General features: G+C 36.3%; 1 protein-coding gene across 1 annotated transcript in view; it reads right to left on the reverse strand.

Annotated features, from left to right (window-relative positions):
• Positions 1-20,534, reverse strand: part of LOC139730677 (DNA repair protein RAD51 homolog 2-like) — a 172,186-nt gene that overhangs the window by 55,987 nt on the left and 95,665 nt on the right. The gene's annotated exons all lie outside the window — the stretch shown is intronic.

The raw sequence follows: 20,534 nt of genomic DNA on the forward strand, positions 1-20,534 counted from the left end.
ACATAAAGTGTAAAGGTAAACAAGAAAAAAATGATCAAAAAAAAAATCAAAAACAGAGACACATCAACATAGAACCAGACAAAGTAAATAGAAATAACAGAAATATTGCATGTATTTAGAAAGAAAAATGGTAGTAAAAAATCTGATTAAAAAACAAAATATTTAGTTTTCCATATGTTATGCAACATCAATATGCTGGTAACATATGTTTTACCACAGGGATTTCCCCCTATTAACAGACCACACTGATTTGAAACAATGTATTGTAACATTGTACACACTCTTTTCTATGACATTGTAGAGAAAGCTCAAGCACAAATGAAAAGCACAAACAAATGAAGAGCATATGGTAAAGGCTGTATGCAAGGAATCAGCATTTGAGGTACAGTTGTATAGATCCACAACTGGTGTGTGTGTGTGTGTGTGTGTGTGTGTATTATAATATGCATATGTGACAATGTATCACAAAACCAACATGACGATTTGTGATTCATCAAAATTGGATGTTCCAAAGCAACAAGTATAAATGGTTGGAATTCAAATTTGCTTTAATGCTTCTCCAGGTGAGGGCTCTGAAGTCAAGGGTCTATTCATGTGCATCAAGGGATTCTTTATTCTATGTGGAACAAAGGAGATTTTAAAATCTGTAGATACATCATGAAGGGATTGTAAGATTAAACCACAAATTCATTCTCTTCATAGTGATGTCAAAGTATCAATGCTATTAAAAGGTAACAAAGAATTTTCCTGTACATTTTCACATATCTTATCAGTTTTGGACATTGGCAAGATCACGTAATACAAAATAGGTCAACAAAAACTGTCAAAAACATCTTTTATACCCATCCAATGCTTCAAAGCTTTGTATTTAATTAGAAAAGGGTAGGTCCAAAAATCCAAATGCAGGTATTTGATGCAGGGTCATAATATATACACACATAAATATGTGGTGTGTGTTGGTGTGGGTGTAAGCATGCAAACTTAATCATATCAAAAACATTCTGTTTGTTATTCCCACATGAGTAACTTTTCATGACACAAACATGAACAAAGTGACATGTCTTGCAAAGCAGGCAGACAGGCAGCTGAGGTGGAGGCTATCATGTGAAATGTCATCACATCTTATGGAAAATGTAACATAATCAACGCCAGCCATAACTTTGCAAGGGAAAATGTGTGCAGAAAAGCCATCTTCATTCGAAAACAAAATACAAAGTATTGACCTTTTCAAAATCAGGTGTCAAAGATGTCATTTTGATCTCATACTAAAAAAAAATGCACGTTTAACATTTAACAATGCAAAATCTTACTACAGCATGGAAGCCTGCAGAATACATTATATTATCAAATATGTGTTGAAATGATTGCTAGTCCTTGCCATCCTTATCATCATGATAATCCTGCATGAAATCACTTTTGAATAAGATGTATTCATGTTTGATTGTTGTTTTATCTACATATGCGTAGATAGATATTCCCTTGAATGACATCAATTTTCATTCAAATTGCTTGTCTGTTGATTAAACCAATGGGTAGTATAAAGAATACAAATCATATCATTATGTGATCAAAAGGCTGTTCCTTTTGAATGTATATGTTTGGCACAAGCAATGCATTCTTTATATGTTACAAAGGCAGATTGATAGACTTTATTTACACCATCTGTCAACAACAATGTATTGCATTATTTACTTGTCTATCAATCTGCCCTTCTCTGATACAGTCTGGTTAGTCCAATGATACATGTAGAATGTATATCAAATAGTCAAGTCATACATGTTCACTTGAAGATCAAGGCCATCTTTTGTTAGCTCCTCTAACTTTCCACTAACTTCACCTGCAGAAGTAGATTAGTATACACTGAAATGCATGCATATATATGCTTATTTTCAAACTACTTACTTTGTGAGCTGTGACACAAAAACAACATTCCATTCATTTTCAAGGATGTATTATTCTGTTTCACTGCTTTATATTTATTTTTCCAAAATCTTAATTACTACTGCATCATGACTGTTAGTGAAAGGTAGAAAACTTGTGATAGTGTAAATGGTACCTTAAAGGGACATTCCAGATGATTTTCATCATTTCACATCATGTAGTACATAAATCGACAGCTCCATGTATAGATTTGTGGAACTTATTGTGGCCCTTGAGCAGAGAAGCAATACTCTGAAAAAATCTTAAACAAATTACACTGAACAGTGTTGATGACATAGGAGCCTCACATATTCTAGAAATGTAGCAGTGTAATTCTGTTACAATACCACTTGCTTAACAAGTTTTAATACCTATGTAGAATGAGTGCATGCCATCTTCTTTTGTTCTGCTTCCTTGAGCCTTAACTCACGCATTATTATGGTGAGGCTGCCATGTCATCATCCTTGTTCATTGCAATTTGTTGTAAATTTTGAAAACATTCTTATTCCTCAACCCAATCACTATAAATTCTGAAACCCTGTACTCGGTGTATCTAATTTATAGTTGTTCAAATGCAAAAGTCTGAAAATCATCCGCAGGTCTCCTTTAAAAACATTCCCTTGTGAATGACTTTGCATTTGCAATGAGGGTTTCTACCTTTGAATTTCTTGAATGTTAACATCCACCCAGTTTCTGTAATTGAAATGTACCAAAGTGGGGGGGGGGGGGGGGTGGTTACTGTCGTTCCCCTGTCACATCGCACTGAAGGGTATGAGGAGATTGAAGGAGTTCAAAAAGATTGGGGGATAGAGGGAGGGTTGGGAAGAAGGATGTCAGTAAAAAGAGGAGAGGCAGACTCTCATCCACGTTCATTTGACATCTCATCTACAGCTGCACTGCAAAGCACCCCCCATTAGAAATTCATGGCCGAAATGTTCGTCGACTCTCAAATCATCAATTTTTCATGAGCATGAGTGGATGAAATTCCAGTAGGCGCAGGCTGACAATCACACACAGACGTGTTTCTTATTTCCTCTCCCGTCTCCCACCCCCTGCTGATTCTGCACTGCATCACCATCTCCCTAGCTCCCTCTTTATATTCAACTCTCCTTGTTCCTTATTCATATTCTTTTCTATGTACATTTGTCGACTGTCTCATTTTGTTTTTGTCTACATATCTGTCTTGGTGTTTTTTTCATCTCTCTCTTTTTCTTTCTCCATTTTGAAAGTAGAATGTACAAAAAAAAAACTTATATCAAAGCAGGAAGAACATTATGGCATATTTAGTGAAGTATATCTCAGAAAATGAATAACCATGCCAAACAATCTAACCATATGTCACCTCATGTAAGACAAACCAAGCACACAGTGAGATTTAGTAGTATCATTGGCCAACACAGAGACACACACACAGACACAGACACACACACACATACACACACACACACACACACACACACACACATGACCTAAGATATCTAGTGCCATGTATAATACAAGTGTGTGCCTTCCATGTAATTCTCCACCTAGATCTGCAGGAAAGCCAACAGAGACTTAAATGACACGACATAAAACAAACACAGACATCCTCCAGCACATGCCTTGGCATCATTAGTTTTTATGGCAATATCTGACATCAACGGCCAGCACAGAAATATTCTCTCCCAGTCCATCAGAATGATTCATTCAAATGGTTGAGGAAATTCCTTTCTCCCTTCTTTTATTTTTTTTTCTCTCTCTTTCTTTCTGACTTTCTTTGACTCTTGTGCCACTTTTTTTTTTTTTGTCTGTCTCTTCATACTAAGGAATGGTCTTTGACTGTTGTAGGAAAACTCCTTTTCTCAACCAAAAAAAAAAAACAGAATAAAAAATTCAATATCCTACCCTTATACTATTATGGCTCAGAATTGATTATGATATATATATATTTATAATAGATCTGAATATCTGAATCAATAATATTATGAAAGACTCTATTTCAAATTAAATGGCCACAGATGTTCAGGATACATTGGGAAATTAGAGAACCTAGAATGGACATCATGTTTAGAACTCACAATTCCATATTTAAGCTGGCCAATCTTAAAATCAAAATCCTGACTAGTTCCATGTCCAATGTCTTTATCCACTGTGCAGTTAGAACTGGTTCCTATCATAACTAGGCAGGAAGTATGTGAGATATAAAAACATTTTCCCTCAACAATACTGTGATTATCAAAGCCATTCATTAGTCATAGACATAGACATAATGTTGTTGCAGCATTTGAGTTGGGAATGGAAAGTCAACTATCTAATGGATGTTACCCTAAAAAAGTCTGAAACGCCCAGTATTTCGAAGAAAAGGTCACTTCTTTTTAGAGAGAGAACAAGTGTTATCTTGACCTTAAAGCTGTCCTGGTAAAGAAAAAAAAGGAAAGAAAAAAGAAGGAAGCTTTATTTTCTACCAGCTGATGAAATGCTATTGCATAAGAAAAAGAAAGTGGTAACAAAAGCCTAAATATAGATGTTTGAAAATAATGAATGTAACATGTTCAGAAATACAAAAAGAGGGTTAATGAATGCTGTGAGTAAACATCATATCATCAGCTGAGAACCAGAAGGACGCATTTTAAGATCTGAGCATAAATAAAAATGAAACAATAAATTTTCATGAAATGAAAACTTTACTCTATCGAAATTGATGAATATAAAGCATTGTTCTAAATATCAGGTAAAATAGTGCCCTTGTGATTTTGATTTTATACATTTTACAGAAAATGAAAATTCAAATTGACACCATAATGTAGAAAAGATCAAGCTCTACAACATGATACCAATAACTCAATACCCCCCAAAATGTTATAACACCCTTCTGGTTCTCAGCCGATGATATAAGCTGCTTTAATAAGTCATTAGTTTGACTTTCATAGCCTTGCATAATTGTATAAAATTTCTTCATGTCATAATTGTTGTTACCAATTCTCTATGACCTATACTTTAAGAAGGAAAAGATAGATGAGGAGAAGAGCAGCAAATGAATAATATATAAAAGATTAAGAGAAATATTTCCTTGAATTTCAGTGGGGGAAAATGCTTTGTTGCAAAATTTCATTCTACGCATTTTTTCTTCACTTTCGTAAGGGTCAACAGAAAATATGAAGAGGAAATAGACTGTTCACCATGCAAGGTATTTAAAAAAAAAAGGATTGGAGATGTGTGTGTCTAGTCCATCAGTGATAAATGGAGATCTCTGCAAAAGCAAGAGAATATTAGGCTAAAATTGCTGCCAACAAGGCATTGCGGCAGATGTAAACATATAATTGTGCGAGGGAAGATCAATCGCTGCCAATTTGTGGCCGTCCAGAGTGGCACCCGCAGAATGTTGCGGTGCGGCAAATTTTCTCCGTATTCCTCGAGGCCGAGAGCCGAACACCGGAATTGAATTTGACCAGCGAGCTTGTTTGGCCAGGTGCCCACAGTGAGATCCAAAGCAAGGTTATCAGAAAAGGAAGGAAGTTGAGACAGGATAATTGCAAAAGAATTAAGACACAAAATCAAAGAGGAATCATTACAGTGATGAGTGTATCAATGGTAGATGTCAGCTATGAAGGAAGGATACTTTGCTAATAAAACAGAGGAATAAAATAGTTGCAGATGTGCATAGAAAAAAAATACTCATCTGGGTGTCACAAGTATGTAAATTCTCCCATTGTAAAGCATGTAGAAAGGGAGGTGGCAAGTTCACTAAAATTAGCACAGTAAACAACAGGCAATATATGACTTTAATGCCACTGTGAAATCAAGTGTGTTCTTGCTTTAGAACTTTACCACAATGAACTGATGACAATATCACAGGAAACAGAATATCTGATGTGATCAAGTCAGAATTCAAGATTATTACCAATGCAGCATTTTGTTACACTGACAATAAAACAAAACTGCATTTCTTCTTACAACTGGAAAGGTTGCTTTAGACAAATGAGCATCACAAAATTCTCCCTAAAATTCTAATTATTTTCAGGTGTGGCAACATGTTCACCTAATATGTTAGCTATAGTCATATCATTTACACTCTAGAAAACATAAATGAAGATGTCGAGTCTCTTACCTCACACCTTGCTGTTGGTTAGGATGGCGTGGCCACTTCTAAAGCCGACTTTCAATTATTTCTGGGTTGGTTCTTTTTTCCTATCAGCTGTCAAAGCAATGTGTGGGCTCATGTCACCTTAAAACTTTCAATTTCATGCATGGAGTGATGTATGTAATATGCAGACCAGTCAATGACATTGAGCTGTTCGGGTTTCCTACTTTAACTAAATTTTGAAGTATAGTTAATAGGTGCATTCAACTGTGCTTCACAATGTTTTACATTCAACAACCTATCACAATTTTGTTTTGTTTTGTTTTTTTATTTGGATTTATGCATACCCATTTTTACACGTGTCAGCTCTATAAAATTATGATATTTAAAAATCACTTTTAAAAAATACATTGTTATATTGACCCAGCTGGATTGTTTGAAGTCTCAAACAAAATATTTAGTGATGAAAGCACTTTTTCACGAGACATTTGTTTTCCACAGAAAGTAGCACCTATCTATGAATTTGAAATATACTGGATTTCTGAAAGAAAGCTAGGTCTAACGTGACCCATGTTTAAGTTTCAGCCAGAACTATGCCTCGATGATATTCCCATTCCCTGAAGTTTCAATTCTCTACAGCCAGAAAGCCCATCATCAAGGGGTACAGCATCATTCTTGCTAGTATGGGCCAATAATTCATCGCAACGGTGTAGCAAGGGAAAGTATGCTACCAAACTGTGTCAAAATGTGCGAGCATGGCAATTCTTCTAGAAGATTCCATTTTCATAATGTCAAACTGTAAACTAAGTCTTCCTGTGGGCTTCAACTGACAGTCTGCATTTTGTGGTCAATAACATTAATATAAGTTCAGCCCTCATTTGTATCCACTTTAACCGATTAGAAACTTGGTTAAAATCTATATGATATAAGTGTTCAATGCAGTGAGAAAAGTTAATCTGTGTTTAAATCAAATATGTATGTCCACTTACATTTACATACATGTAGTACACACATTATGACTTTCCTTGCAGTATACCCTTTACCTCTTTTATTTTTCTCTCTCACTCCGCCTGCAATCATGGGTGCAGAGGAGCATTTGTTTCAAGTGTCTCGATTATCTGGCACTCAAGAGCAGTGGAAGGGTGCTCAAGTACTATTGCAGCAATCTCAATAGCTACTAGTTCGACAGTCCTACTCACCCCCTCCCACAAGATTTTCACTAGATGTCAAGTGCATGAACACAGCATTTCACTTTGCGCCCTTCTAGAGATTATATTGCATTTCAATGACAATTGTGATGATTTGCAGATAAGGAACCCCTTCTTTTAGAAAGTGAGAGCTATGACATAGAACTTACATCTTGATATTATCTGCTTTTCAATTAATCTGTTACTCTATTTTCTGGAATTGACCAGCTTGGGCTATTTTGTCCTGAACACAATGTAGAAATTAATTATACATGGAACAAAAATGCATTACAAAGCAAACAATCTAGGAGTTCGAAAATACCAAGATATCAATTAGATACTTTATACCTAACAATTGAACACTCCAATAAGTCAATAAGTAAGTCTATGTTGTATTAGCATTTGAAATTGTATGTGCCGTAATCCAAATTTAGTAACAAAACATCTGATCCAGCACATTACCTTCTTCAATTGAATTAGAATGATATTTCTCCATTTGCAATGCTATACACCTCTGCATTTCTCTAATATACATTTTTTTTTTTCATTTTATCACTTCTTACTTTATTTGAAAGCATTGTCTGGAAAAGCAAAAATGCTATTTCATAAATGAATCAACTAATCTATGCACGGACTTCAAATTTCTGTAAGCGAAGATAAGCTCATTTGCACTTAATGTATGATATTTATAGCACCATGAACACATTTACCACAGGGCAATAAATGTTCAGGGAAAGTATATCATGGTAACTAATGGCCTATGGAAACAACATACCCAGTCCTATGAACACTTACTGTATAAATTAGCCATTGTACCTGTTCAGCATAATGTCAGATGAATTGCTCAGAAAGGCAAATGCACATACAGAGAATAAAAATGAAAGAAAAACAGGAAAGAGATATATAAGAACTATACCAAGACTGTGCCATGGGTAAATACATATGAAGTAGTGGTGCTAGATCAGTATGTATCAAATGTGCTCAATGTGGAGGAGGTGTTGAAAAACTGACTAAATTTGATATATCTGCTTTTGTCATAAGTATACTCCAATTAGCAGGCAACTAAAATGTTAAAATTTTGGAGTGAAATGTGGCATGCTAAATCTATGACAGGATGACAGAATGTGCCGTTATCATACTGTATGAACAATACAAAAAACATCACACTGTAACACAAGTCACGATCCTCTACGATTCTGTTCAGAACCTGCAAACACTCTTGAGCACTAAAAGTTTCTGTGTTAATTAGCAGTCAATTTCATATAACTCTATTGTATCAATTAGTAGTATGCAAGAAAAAAGGGGATAAAAAAATCTGTAAAAGATGACTAGAACAAATTTCAGGACAAGGATTGATAGATATTTTTTTACATATTTGACAAGACCTTGGTTCTGTGAAGCTACCGTCCTAGCTGTGGGAATAAACCCACCCTGTGTCCTTTGGGATCACCCTTGACATTCATCTCCATTAAGCCATTCCTATACCTCACTCATCTTCAGTATTTACATGCCAACTCCTTCACCATACCAGGAAAGTCAACAACCGCCAATTAAAATTCCCTTTCTTTTGCATCGACAAGCAATGGCATCTTGTCACTTTGCAACATAGAATGACTCGTCTGTACAATGTACGCACATATTTCTTGGAATTTTAGCTCTGAGTTTATTTGAATTAACTGTAGACTCAAACCATGTCAATGAAAAATATACCTAAGTCGAGTGACTTGTCGTGAGGTTCCTTGAGCAGCCTTTCCTCAATGCTCACTGAAAAATCATTACGAAGGTCTGCTCAAGGAAAAATCTAGATGTCTCTTAATGCCCCACCCTGTGTGTGTTGTTGTTGTTGTTGTCTTATTTTTTGATTTTTTTTTGGGGGGGGGTCATCATAGTGTGTTGTCATTTTTTTTTTTTTATTAGCCGAATACTTTTGCACACTCATATTTTCAGTAATTTCTTAAATGTTCTATGTAATAAGGGTATACCCCTTTTCTTACTGCTTTTTTCAAGCTCATAAATTTTAGACTTGCTAAAGAACAGCCTGAAGCTGATGCGAGTTAGCAGAGCACATACTGCGCTGTTATCTCTGCGAGGTTTTAGTTCTCGAGAATTTGATTGTTAGACCACAAGTTTAACAAAATGCGCAAATGTCATTATGCGCTTGGGCAATAGTGCACTTTTTATATGACAGCCTCGGTGTCAATTTGCAAAAACAATATTTTGTGGAAATATCCATGACCTTCTCCTTGTTTGCGAAAATATCTGTACATGAAAATAACAGCTTATACAGTAGCATGAACTGAACCAGCCAAACCCTTACTCATAAGGTCACATCAAGAGCAAAGTCAAAGTAAAAGAGAAAAACCAGCTGACCAGGGATGAACATATTACTTACCTTACGCAGAATTTTACTGTCACAATTTCTGAATAACGGATATCTTAGCTGTGTTTCCTAAACAACATTCACTCGAAATTTGTCCCCCTGTAATATCTACATTGCCTCTCTACAGATTTTTTTTTTTTTTTTTTTTAAGGGGGGAGGGGGAGGAGGGCACAATAGTATTCACAAATGCTTCAATATCATAATCACTCTTGAATACTTCATCCAATACATCAAAGCATTCAAAGATCTTATTAGATCTAAAGGAAATGACATAAATCTGACCATGTCACTGCCTTCTATCACTGCACAAAATGCATTATGGCACAATATTCATAATTCCTAAGAGGGCATAATACCAAGAGACACTTGTGCAAATTTTTCTGGCATAAGAGAATAATCCAGAAATTACCAGTGTGATGTGTAAAATCTGTCACAGCAGTAAAACTTTGCTCATTCTAGTCGCCACTAATACAATCCTCACCATTACCACTAGCTGTGTCAACCACTACGACCACGAACACCATCCCCACCACCACCGCCACCACAGTAATCAGGCTACAGCTAACATCAGTATTTCCATGGGTAACAAAAAGCAGATGCATTGCTAACATCATCTAGGGCATAAATTTTAAAGAAATGATATCACATGAATATCATACATTTAAATACTAAATATGAAGGGTATGGTATGGCCTAGATAGTCTGATATATAGTGCACAGCACCAAAAAAATATACAGATACACTGAGGGACACATGCAAATTGTGTACACACACAAACTGCATATCGATAAACATGACTGTTCACATACACAGTGAACAACAATACACATAGACACATGTAGTTACACACATTTCCACACAAGGAGTATTTGACTGGGACGTAAGCTAGAAAAAGTTATTCAACAAGAGGGGGGGGGGGGGGGGCTGAAAAAATAACACTACACAAACACAATTTCCAGTAGAAGGAAAAATGTAAAAAGTGAAAACTGAGATATAGGAGTTGAGACAGAGTATAAGATAAAAAGGAAAAGGACAAGGGAGTAGGACAAGAAAAAGAAGAATAAATGCTGGCTAAGGTATACTGCAAACAACTCCCTGCACAGTGACACGAGATAGCCGGTTGTACGGCAGTGGAACCAGGGATGTTTTTATGGAGAATCTACAGCTTCTAAATGTCATATAAATCAGCATATGGTAATGCGTTAGCTCGGCTTGCCTCGTATGCATGCACGCAGTCACCACACACTGGGAAGTGTCCCGGTGCTTTACTTACTGCATGTAGAGACGGCAAAGAAAGGGAAGAGATAGCGTGTGACAGATAGAGAAACAAAGATAGAGAGATTAAGACGGAAAGTGAGACAGACAGAGATAGATAGATTTTGGAGAAAGCTACACATCAATGATTGCATGTAATTCAGTTCAAATGAAAGGAAGCCATTGTGGTATCCATTTATTTATAGCCTCATTTCCTAATTTTTGTCTGTAAATACATTCTAATTATATCTCTTCTTTGCATATCCACAATGATACTTGTGGTCTTATTCTTCCTCTTTATCTCTTTACCTGCATGTTCAACTAAGCAAGTGACCAAGTCTAATTAACAATCCCATTAACTGAAAAGCCAGACTGAATAGACATTGAATAAGCTAATCTAAAATTGTTGTAAGGGTTACAGCAAATTAACCTGATGGGAACACTTCTATAGATATAACAAAAGAAAGACCAAAACTGTCCAAAAATGAAAGCCAACTGTTCCGCTCTGAAAAAGAAAAACACTCAAAAAGACATTACAAGAGAATGAAATGAATACCAGAATACAAAACACAAATTTCAATATAACCTTTCACATTTGTGACATAAGATCTTGTATCTTACTGATTTTGCTATCTTCTCTTGATGTGAACTTACCACATTTTACCCATATACCTAAACAAAGAATTGTGAGCTTATTAACCATTACAAGCATGTAATAAGGTCGAAGATCCCCTTCTCTGTCTACCTGAACTGTTATACAAAACTTTTATAATAACCTTCAAAAATTAAAGGAGCTCCATGTCCTACATAATATTTTACTCTTGATCCATAGATAGTTGAAAATGTTACTTTACCTTTTATACACACAGTCATCTTCACCTACTCATTGATGAATAGAAGATATATACAATATGGTTAGCTATCATTTTTGTAATGAAATTAGAAAAAAAAGGAACTTGGTCCAAGAAAAAAAAAATGAAGTCAGTTATGAAATGTATGATAATGATGAATATGTGGTACCACTACTGATGAAGATGCATATAAAAGTCATTCAAACATGGGTACATTTGCTGCAACGAATGTATTTCAGCCTTTCAGGGCTATAAATTGGCATGCAATATACTACCCACTGGATGCCATTAAGTGGAATGGCAGCAATATCACATATACACACACACACACACACACACACACACACACACACATACACTTCCATGCCGTTTTCCACAAAAGGTAATGTAGCCACATTCTGAGCTTTCATCCAGTGGGGGGGGGGGGGGGGGGGGGGGAGTGAAGTTAGATTTAAGCCGGGCCAGGCATGCCATGCACGCAGTAAATTGCTGTACCATCCAGGCATGTTTAATTCAAAGATGGAGGGAGGACGGAAGAGGGAAAAAGAGCGGAGAGACATGACATTTCTGTCCGTCAGGCCGCTGAGGAATTAAGTTCTGCTGGCTGGCAAAAGGTGGAGGGGAAAAACTTATGAGAAAAACAGATACACACATGTAACATGTGTGCATGTGCTTAAAATATATATTCTTACATATATGCGTATGCTTATACATGTGTATGTGTATATACAGACATACAATCCATGTAGACAGAAATTATATTTGTGTGTGTGTTTGTGTATGTGTGTGTCATTTTACACTCCTAGAGAGGTTCTGGCACCAAATACTAAAAAGTCATACTTCCATTGCTGCTAAACAGCCATATTTCAATTTCCACAAATAAAAAGAAAAAAATCTTTCATATATGTAGAGGAAACAGTATGATAAAAATGGGTCATAGAAGTCAATGATTTTCTTCACTATGGTACATTGTTGAGTAAATAATGATCTAGTTTTTCCAGATGGAACATAATATCATGTAACTAAATCCAACATAAAAGAAAGAAACAAACCTTTTGGCTTTGTAAATGAAGGAGATTTTAAACCTTTCATCATGGTTGTTATTGTAGTTATATCAATTATACTTGACATAAACAACCATTAGGAGGCATGCTAAATGAAAAGTCATATTCATTTTAGAAATTGTCAACTTATCTATTAATTCATTTATTTAGTATTCTATACAAAAAATAGCCCCATCAGTGGTGGAAACACAATATATTTTTTTTCTGGGGGGGGGGGGGGGGCCTGAAACAATTTAACAAAGTATCAACTGATTTAAAATACACAAAGTAACAAATCAAGAACATCCAGTTGTACATGGTATTATACAAACCTGGTAATAATGTGCATAAATAATGCAAAATAAGTCATACGTCATATCTCTTCCTGTCACACAGAGCTCCCCAATGACCCCAAGAGACATAATTAGTATATTTTGATTTTCATATGAAATTAATATTTCAGAACTACGTCGCACATTTCCCAGTACATATTGTAAAAGTACCATAGCATATCTCCAGAGATACTGACATTAAAAACCCATGTGCTTCCAGAAAAAAGATAAAGTGGACTCACAACATGGGATAGCTCACGAAAGGAGTTACAATAATATTCTCATATTGCAAAAATTTCAAAGGAAAAGCTATCAAAATTTTTTTAGTGGTTTAAGGCACAAACAAAACAAAACAATGGAAAAGGAGATAAACAAAAGAAAAACAAAGGAAAAGACAAGTAGAATTCCATAAGTATCAACTATCACACCTTATTGATCTTTTCAATCTTCAGAAATATTTCAGACATCATATTCACGCACCAAAAGCAAAATGGCTACATTACATTGTTAGCTTATAGATTAGAAGGTGATCCTACAAAGATGTCCTACTATCTGTTACGTTAATACATGTGTGAAGTAAAATCACTCCTGACACATTACACAGGATACTGGTAACAGAAAATAGCAACAAAAAAAAAAGAAAAAAAAGATATTCGAGTTATATGCCAAGATTAAGAACAAATAGAAATGACAATGGATTAGGTTAGGAACGTTTATCATCACATTGATTCATATATCAAGAGACACAATCCTTCACAAAGCATGGCATTTCATATAAGAACAATGTCTCAACGACAGTAATGCTTGGTCACTGTAGTCACGATGAGTAATCATTTCTATTGGTGTGACCATCTGAATATTTCCATTATAAGCATGAAATGAACTTCAACAAGGCTGCAAGAAAAATTTGGCAGCTATACACATAGGTTCAGCATGGAGCAATTTACAAATAGAAGTAATGACTCACACCATTATGGAGAAGTAACCTTCATCATTCAGCAAACACTTAATCAAAATGACTCACAAAAAGTTCCAAACATTGACACCATAATCAATATTGTGATTAAAACACAGATCATAATGTGGGTTTTATATCTATCATCAACGAATAATAGATCACCAAACACTTTCTTATGAATTATCCATGTCATGAATTTTATGCAAAATCTTTATTTTGCAACACTGTTACAAGAAATTGCATCAAGGAAACCTCAGTAAACATGGGATTAATACAGCAGCATATATGATGGCAAAATGCCACTACACACGCATAACGCTTTTCCTATTCTGTAAAATGGAAATTTATAAACAAATTTCACATATGATCTACATACTGCCAGGATACGCATGACTTGTCCATCTAAGATGGTATTCTAGCAAAAAGCAATAATTTGTACTCTACAATACAGTAATGCTGATTGTATCAGACATTCTAATTTATAAAACATAAGACTTATGTGTCAAGGCAAGGTAATAAACTGTGAAATTAAGATGGGGAGGCAAGGAAATTGTATTAATATTTCCTGAACGTAAAGCAAAACACATGAGAACAAAGCAACAAGGTTGGACCATGAAAGAGATAGTCTACCAGCCTGCTCGTGTGTGTGTGTGTGTGTGTGTGTGTGTGTGTGTGTATGTGTGTTTCTTGGAATATTTAAATGTGAAGGATTCTCATTCCCTCTTTCTGTCTGACCCATCCTTGGTACAGAAAGAATAGTTAGGATTCTCGCGACAGTGAGTAATTACACGACTCCCCGCCAAACTCTCCTGCCCATCGCCGTGGCGATGACGTACGGCTTTGTGCTTCAGCAAGCAGCTGGTATGCGTGATGGGCCGAATGACGTCAAGCCCGTTTCAACAAACTCTCTGAATCAGATTATAATTCATTCATTCTTTTTTGGCCTCCACTATACTCTTTCTCTCATTTTTTTCTCTTTCTCTCTTCCTGATCTCCCTCTCTTTCTCTGGATCTCTCCCTTCCCCACTCCTGTCCTATATTCAAATGTAGCCGTATCACTTATGTATACACGCATAATGAATAACACATCCAGACACATGCGCAGCTGTTGGAATGAGGTCCAGCATGAACATATCACATGAGACCCTTTTGACACTGATAAATCTTGCAAAATATGATATCCTTCGGTAGTGTTTCTGCATTCAGGGCTTTGTATACAAAGTCAACAATTCCTTCTCTTCAGCAGATGCAATGTTGTTGCTGTTTTTTCACATCCACATATTATGGATATATTAAGAATATCACAGATTCCCAAGTTATACTTTCATTGCACTGGCATATATATATATTTTTTTTTTCCTACTGCTGTCAAATGACTTTCCACTTCAACAAACACAATTCCTTAATCATGTAGTATATGTAGTTGAGTATTTGTGCATAACACTGTATATAGCTGTACACAAGTGCATATACAGAAAATATTTCAGTTACTTCGTTCTTCCTTTCTGGTGCACTTTTTACACAATAGCTTTGATAGCTTTGTTTTCACAGATCTTAAAACATCAAATTTCAGTGCAAGGGAATAATCAGAAAAGTGTTTAATCTAGTTTGTCCTGTTATGGTTGCTGAGATGTCCATTAATAGCATGAACTGTAAACCCATATTAGCAGCATGACATGTTCCTGAATTGGAGCCGATGGCCTTTTTCATAGCATGAAGTTTTCGCAAATTGCCACTTGTATTCAATTTGGATAATAGTGTAGACAAGAACGTTTTCATGCATTTTAATTTGCAAATCTTGACTCCTCACAAAATTTGGAAAAAATTTAATGCACACAAAAATTTCTGGTTTTACAGTATTTGACTTATACATTACTCACAACCATGTTTAAATACTTGTCAGGTGTTTGCTATATCACAGTGTGAGCACATAGAGGAGATGTTTACAATACACGCGAAGAGCATTATGCATGTAAGTCCCAACTGACTCTAAAGTCATTACATACACCGTATGTATGACTTGCACAGAGAGGTACATGTACCACACGAGTCTCTCTTTTTGTTTTGTGGGTGGGTCAGAATGCAATAGTAACTGATGCCAGTCAGGGTGTGCAGGATATTGCAAATTGTCAGTAATTAGTCTTAATGAGTTCATTTGCCTTCTCTGGTAGTTACATGGAGTTGTCAATCCCTAATTTCTCACATGGTTTACAAAAGGACGCACTACAGAAATGTATTTCTTCAGTAGAAAGTGTAGAGCAGTCTATTCATTCACTTTTGTGTTGCTGTTTTTGGAACATGACAGGTTATGTATAAGAAAAGTGTAAAGATTCATGTCAATGATGGCAGGTTAAAGGGATTGTATAGTTTTGCTGAGACCTAACTTTAGGTTTCTAACATTTTTTCTTTTTTATGAGATAATGAGAAACCTCTTATGAAATATCAAAGAGTATGTAATTCTAAGTGGGATTCAACATTTATTTGATGAAAATTGGTTTTGAAATGGCTGTGATATAAAAAACAGAGCAATCCTAATAAGAGATGGGACCAACTTTTCATTACAATCGCTTTGTTTTACTCGGTTTTTGGATGTCTCAGCCATTCCAACACCAATTTTCATCTAATAAAGTTTGCATTCCTCTCAGAGGCATGCTTGGTATCTTGCAAAAAGTTAAAAGCCCAATTTACATCTCCATCAATACTGTACCATCCATTAAAGTCATTGTATAAAATTGACAAACTGCTATATGAGATGTCAATGCTTCCAAACATTCACATACATGACATTTTCATCCATTCACACTGCATGTTCCCTAAGATGTCAATTAGGACTGCCTGCTTAACTGCAGACACATATTAACAATCTTCAATCAATAGAGCCCCATTGTGTCCCATCTTCATCACTAACCTCCAACCTTTTCTTTCTCTAGCCCCCCCCCCTCCCTTCTCCCTTGTCCTCATTAGATTGACTGATTAAAATCCATGCAACTTTGATCAATGAGATAATTGACAGGGGGTCTCATTAGCATACATCGGAACCCATGGTCAATCGAAAACTGGCCGGTATGCGGGTAAATCGCGCTACTCAGTGAGCAGATTGAATTAAATATCAGGGCATGGAATGAGAGCGTGAGGAATAAATCAGGACGGGCTGTGTGTACGTCAGAATGTCTCACCTTTTTTTCCCCCTTCCTCATCCGCATCCCTTCCCATCTCTTTCCACACAGCCTGCAACACACACAAACACACAATTACACACTCACACACAAACACACACACACACACACACACACACACACACACACACACACACACACGAGAACACCGAAAAAAAACGAGACTGAAATATTACATACAATATAATGATGGTACTGAGAATTGATGAGACAAGATGAATAGAAGCAGGTAGATGTATCTAATGCATTTATCTAAATTAATTTTCCTGGAAGGAAAATGGATGTTCATTAGTCGTCATGGTAATATGCCTTTTCTGGGAAAGAGAAATGCTTGCAAGATGACGTGAGCTTAATATACCCCTGTCTCACAATAGCTGTTAAAATAATTGGTTTGACTACTAACATGCAGTTATATAATGATCTTTAATTGAAGGTTAGGAATGGAATTGTCATCTTGCATATTAATGAAAACACATCTAAATTAACAGTGCAGAGTAAAAAGAAAATGAATGCTTTCTGATCCATTTCAATCTAGCAACATTCAGTTTTGCAATAACTGCAAAAGAAAGGAAGGACAGAAGAAAAAGAAAGGGAGCGAGAGGGAAGAGAGGGGAAAAAGAGAGCGGTGGCTTTACTGATGCTTGCCCAAAAATGCAAGGACCTTGTCATCGCATACTTTTATCCCAGAACAAATGTCAGCCAGAGTAGGGTAAATCACTTGTGGATTAAATGCCTGGACTTGGCAAAAGAACAACACACAAACAGAGAAAGACATGTGCCTAGAGCAGTGTGCACCGACGACGTGGGCTTCTGAAGGAATTCACCCATGTCTCTGGGCTGCCACATGCTTTTTAATCCACAACAATGTCAAATAGAGGTCCAGTGTGCTTTTGACACACTTCCTCTACAGTGAAAGCAAAAAATAAGGGGGGAATGATATCCCCTCCTCTCCTCTATACATTCAATCATCGCTCTGCATGGCTCATCCTCCCATCCTTTTCTGATGCTGTCCCTCATCACGGATTCTGGGTAATATCTTCCGAGGCTCAAAAGTGATCTTGAGCTATATCCATTCCACCCTCTCCATTTCGTCTACCTGCATTCTAAGCTTCCCAACCACACTTTCCCCTCATCCAACCGCCCCGTTCCTCCCCAGACGGAGCAAGTTATGTTCTATGGTTAAGCCTTAAAGTGCCATCCTTCTTGAGGTGTTTGTTTTCAATTTAGTCTCTTTTTTACCTTCCACTGCCATACATTACATCAATCCTATTGTCCATCTCATCTGAAGGCTAATTACTTACTTTGTATGTCGTCTCTATATCTGAAAGTAGAGATTACTGTTCCACAGAATGATATTCCACAATGACAATGGACTAATATTTTCTGCAGGTCAAATTTTCCTCACATGAGAGTGCTGTCTTTATTAGCATTACTTTGTCAGTCTGCCTCTATCCCCTTCCTCCTTAACCCCCTCCCCCCATTGGCACATGCACATTTAATTCTGCCGCAGGGCTGAACAGTAATCCGCCATCGACATGGGAAATTATTTTGATGTCTGGAATGCCGTGCCGAAACATGCCCTGAATTCACGGAGGCACACGTCAGGTCTGCGAATGACGTTAGCACGTCCTGCTTGCCCCATGCCCCTTTCTTCCTCAGTCTCTCCCCACCCTTGTTCTTCTCCCATACATGTCCCCTTTCACATCTGAGATCCTGTTAAACTCACTCCAGGTTAATCTATTACATTATCTGTGTGAAAGCAGAAATGCACGTAGTCTTAGATTCTGTAAACATGTGATTAAACACATGTCAATTTTTTAAAGTAACAAATAGCTAAACTAACAAATAACTAAAACAAGCAACCAGAAGCTAAAATGACAGAAAAAAAAATCCTTTGGTGAACGCAATTAATAAAACAAGGTGTTTCCTGTAATATTCAGCTCATTGATGCATTATCCATTAACAAACCATAGATAAAATTAATGAAATCAGAAATGAAATAATTATGATTCTATTATCTTTGATTTGTATGGTCAGATGAAGAGGATGTCACTTACAACCCACAAAAAATAATAATCATAACCTCACTGACAAGATTTGTTTTTCTCAACTTTGTGAGTGAGAAATTCCAAGCAATGAGTCAGGTATCTGTTCACATTTAAAATGTATTTCTACACAGGTTTATTTATAAAGTCAAACTTTGCATTACTTATGTTACATCACAGTCTGGCATCATGCAAATGATATGGTATATATGGGATCTATCAATCTATTCAGATTGACAAACTGCGCATGAATTTCAATGAAGAGATAATGGAGAGGAAACTGCATTGATTCATCCTTTTCTCCTTCATTTCTGGTAAAATGCAATGAACAGTAAAAGGAAAACAATTGACTGACAACACACACAGAATGCCTATACTCATACATACTAAAGAAAAACATGTATGACAAAAGTACACTAAGCTTTCGACCATTTTAGTTAAAGTGATATCATAATTATCAATCATCGAACTCTCTAGCTGCACATAGACTCCATGCATGATTTCTGCATTCAAAGCACAGAGTATTGCATATATATAGCCCAACAAAATAGCATCTTCAAAAAAAAATATTGTAATAATCTGTGCCCCTTCACACTTATTAGCAAATAGAGATAAGCAGAGTTGCATGTATATTCCCCTATACAATAAGAAGTTTGTATTCAGAATAGTTATTCTGTGATACCCTAAACACAGTAAACAGATGAGATTCATGCAAAAAAAAAACACTTTACAGAATAGAACAATATAAAGTAACTGTCAACATCCGTTAGAACAGGAATAAGGGAGTTCTTTAAGTTTGCTGCTGCTTTTATTTCCCAAATTATTGCTTTCACCTTCAACATGACAGTTTCTTTTCATGGGCATTCACTCCTTAAACTCAAGATGGCAGCCGAAAAAAAAAAAATCATCTCTATCCTTGCAATGAAACTAACTGAACACACCCTAGTGAGAGAGAGAGAGAGAGGGAGAGAAAGAAATCTTCCTTACAAACAGTCCATTACAAAGATGGGAGGGATGAAACAAAATATTCAAAACACTGCCAACTTTGCTTCTTGTTCTCTTTTTTCTTCCCCCCCCCCCCCGCCATCTTTCTACAAAGACATGAAATGTGTCAATATGGCATAGCGAGGTTTTTCGGGCATCAGTTAACCAGCACTCACCTACCCCTCCAGCACACCTGCCGGTTACCTTATAAACGCACTGGCTAAGTATTGCAGACTATTGATTTTCCAGTGTTTGCGTGGAAGCGGAGACGGGACTCGCCACACATTTTACCTCGTGACCTTCTAACCTTAAAACAGACATAGACCGAGAAAGACAGATGGCA

Source organism: Diadema antillarum, unplaced genomic scaffold (assembly GCF_040938485.1).
Source record: "Diadema antillarum isolate AM-2024a unplaced genomic scaffold, OU_Dant_1.0 seq00000326_RagTag, whole genome shotgun sequence".
Classification (NCBI taxonomy): Eukaryota; Metazoa; Echinodermata; class Echinoidea; order Diadematoida; family Diadematidae; genus Diadema; species Diadema antillarum.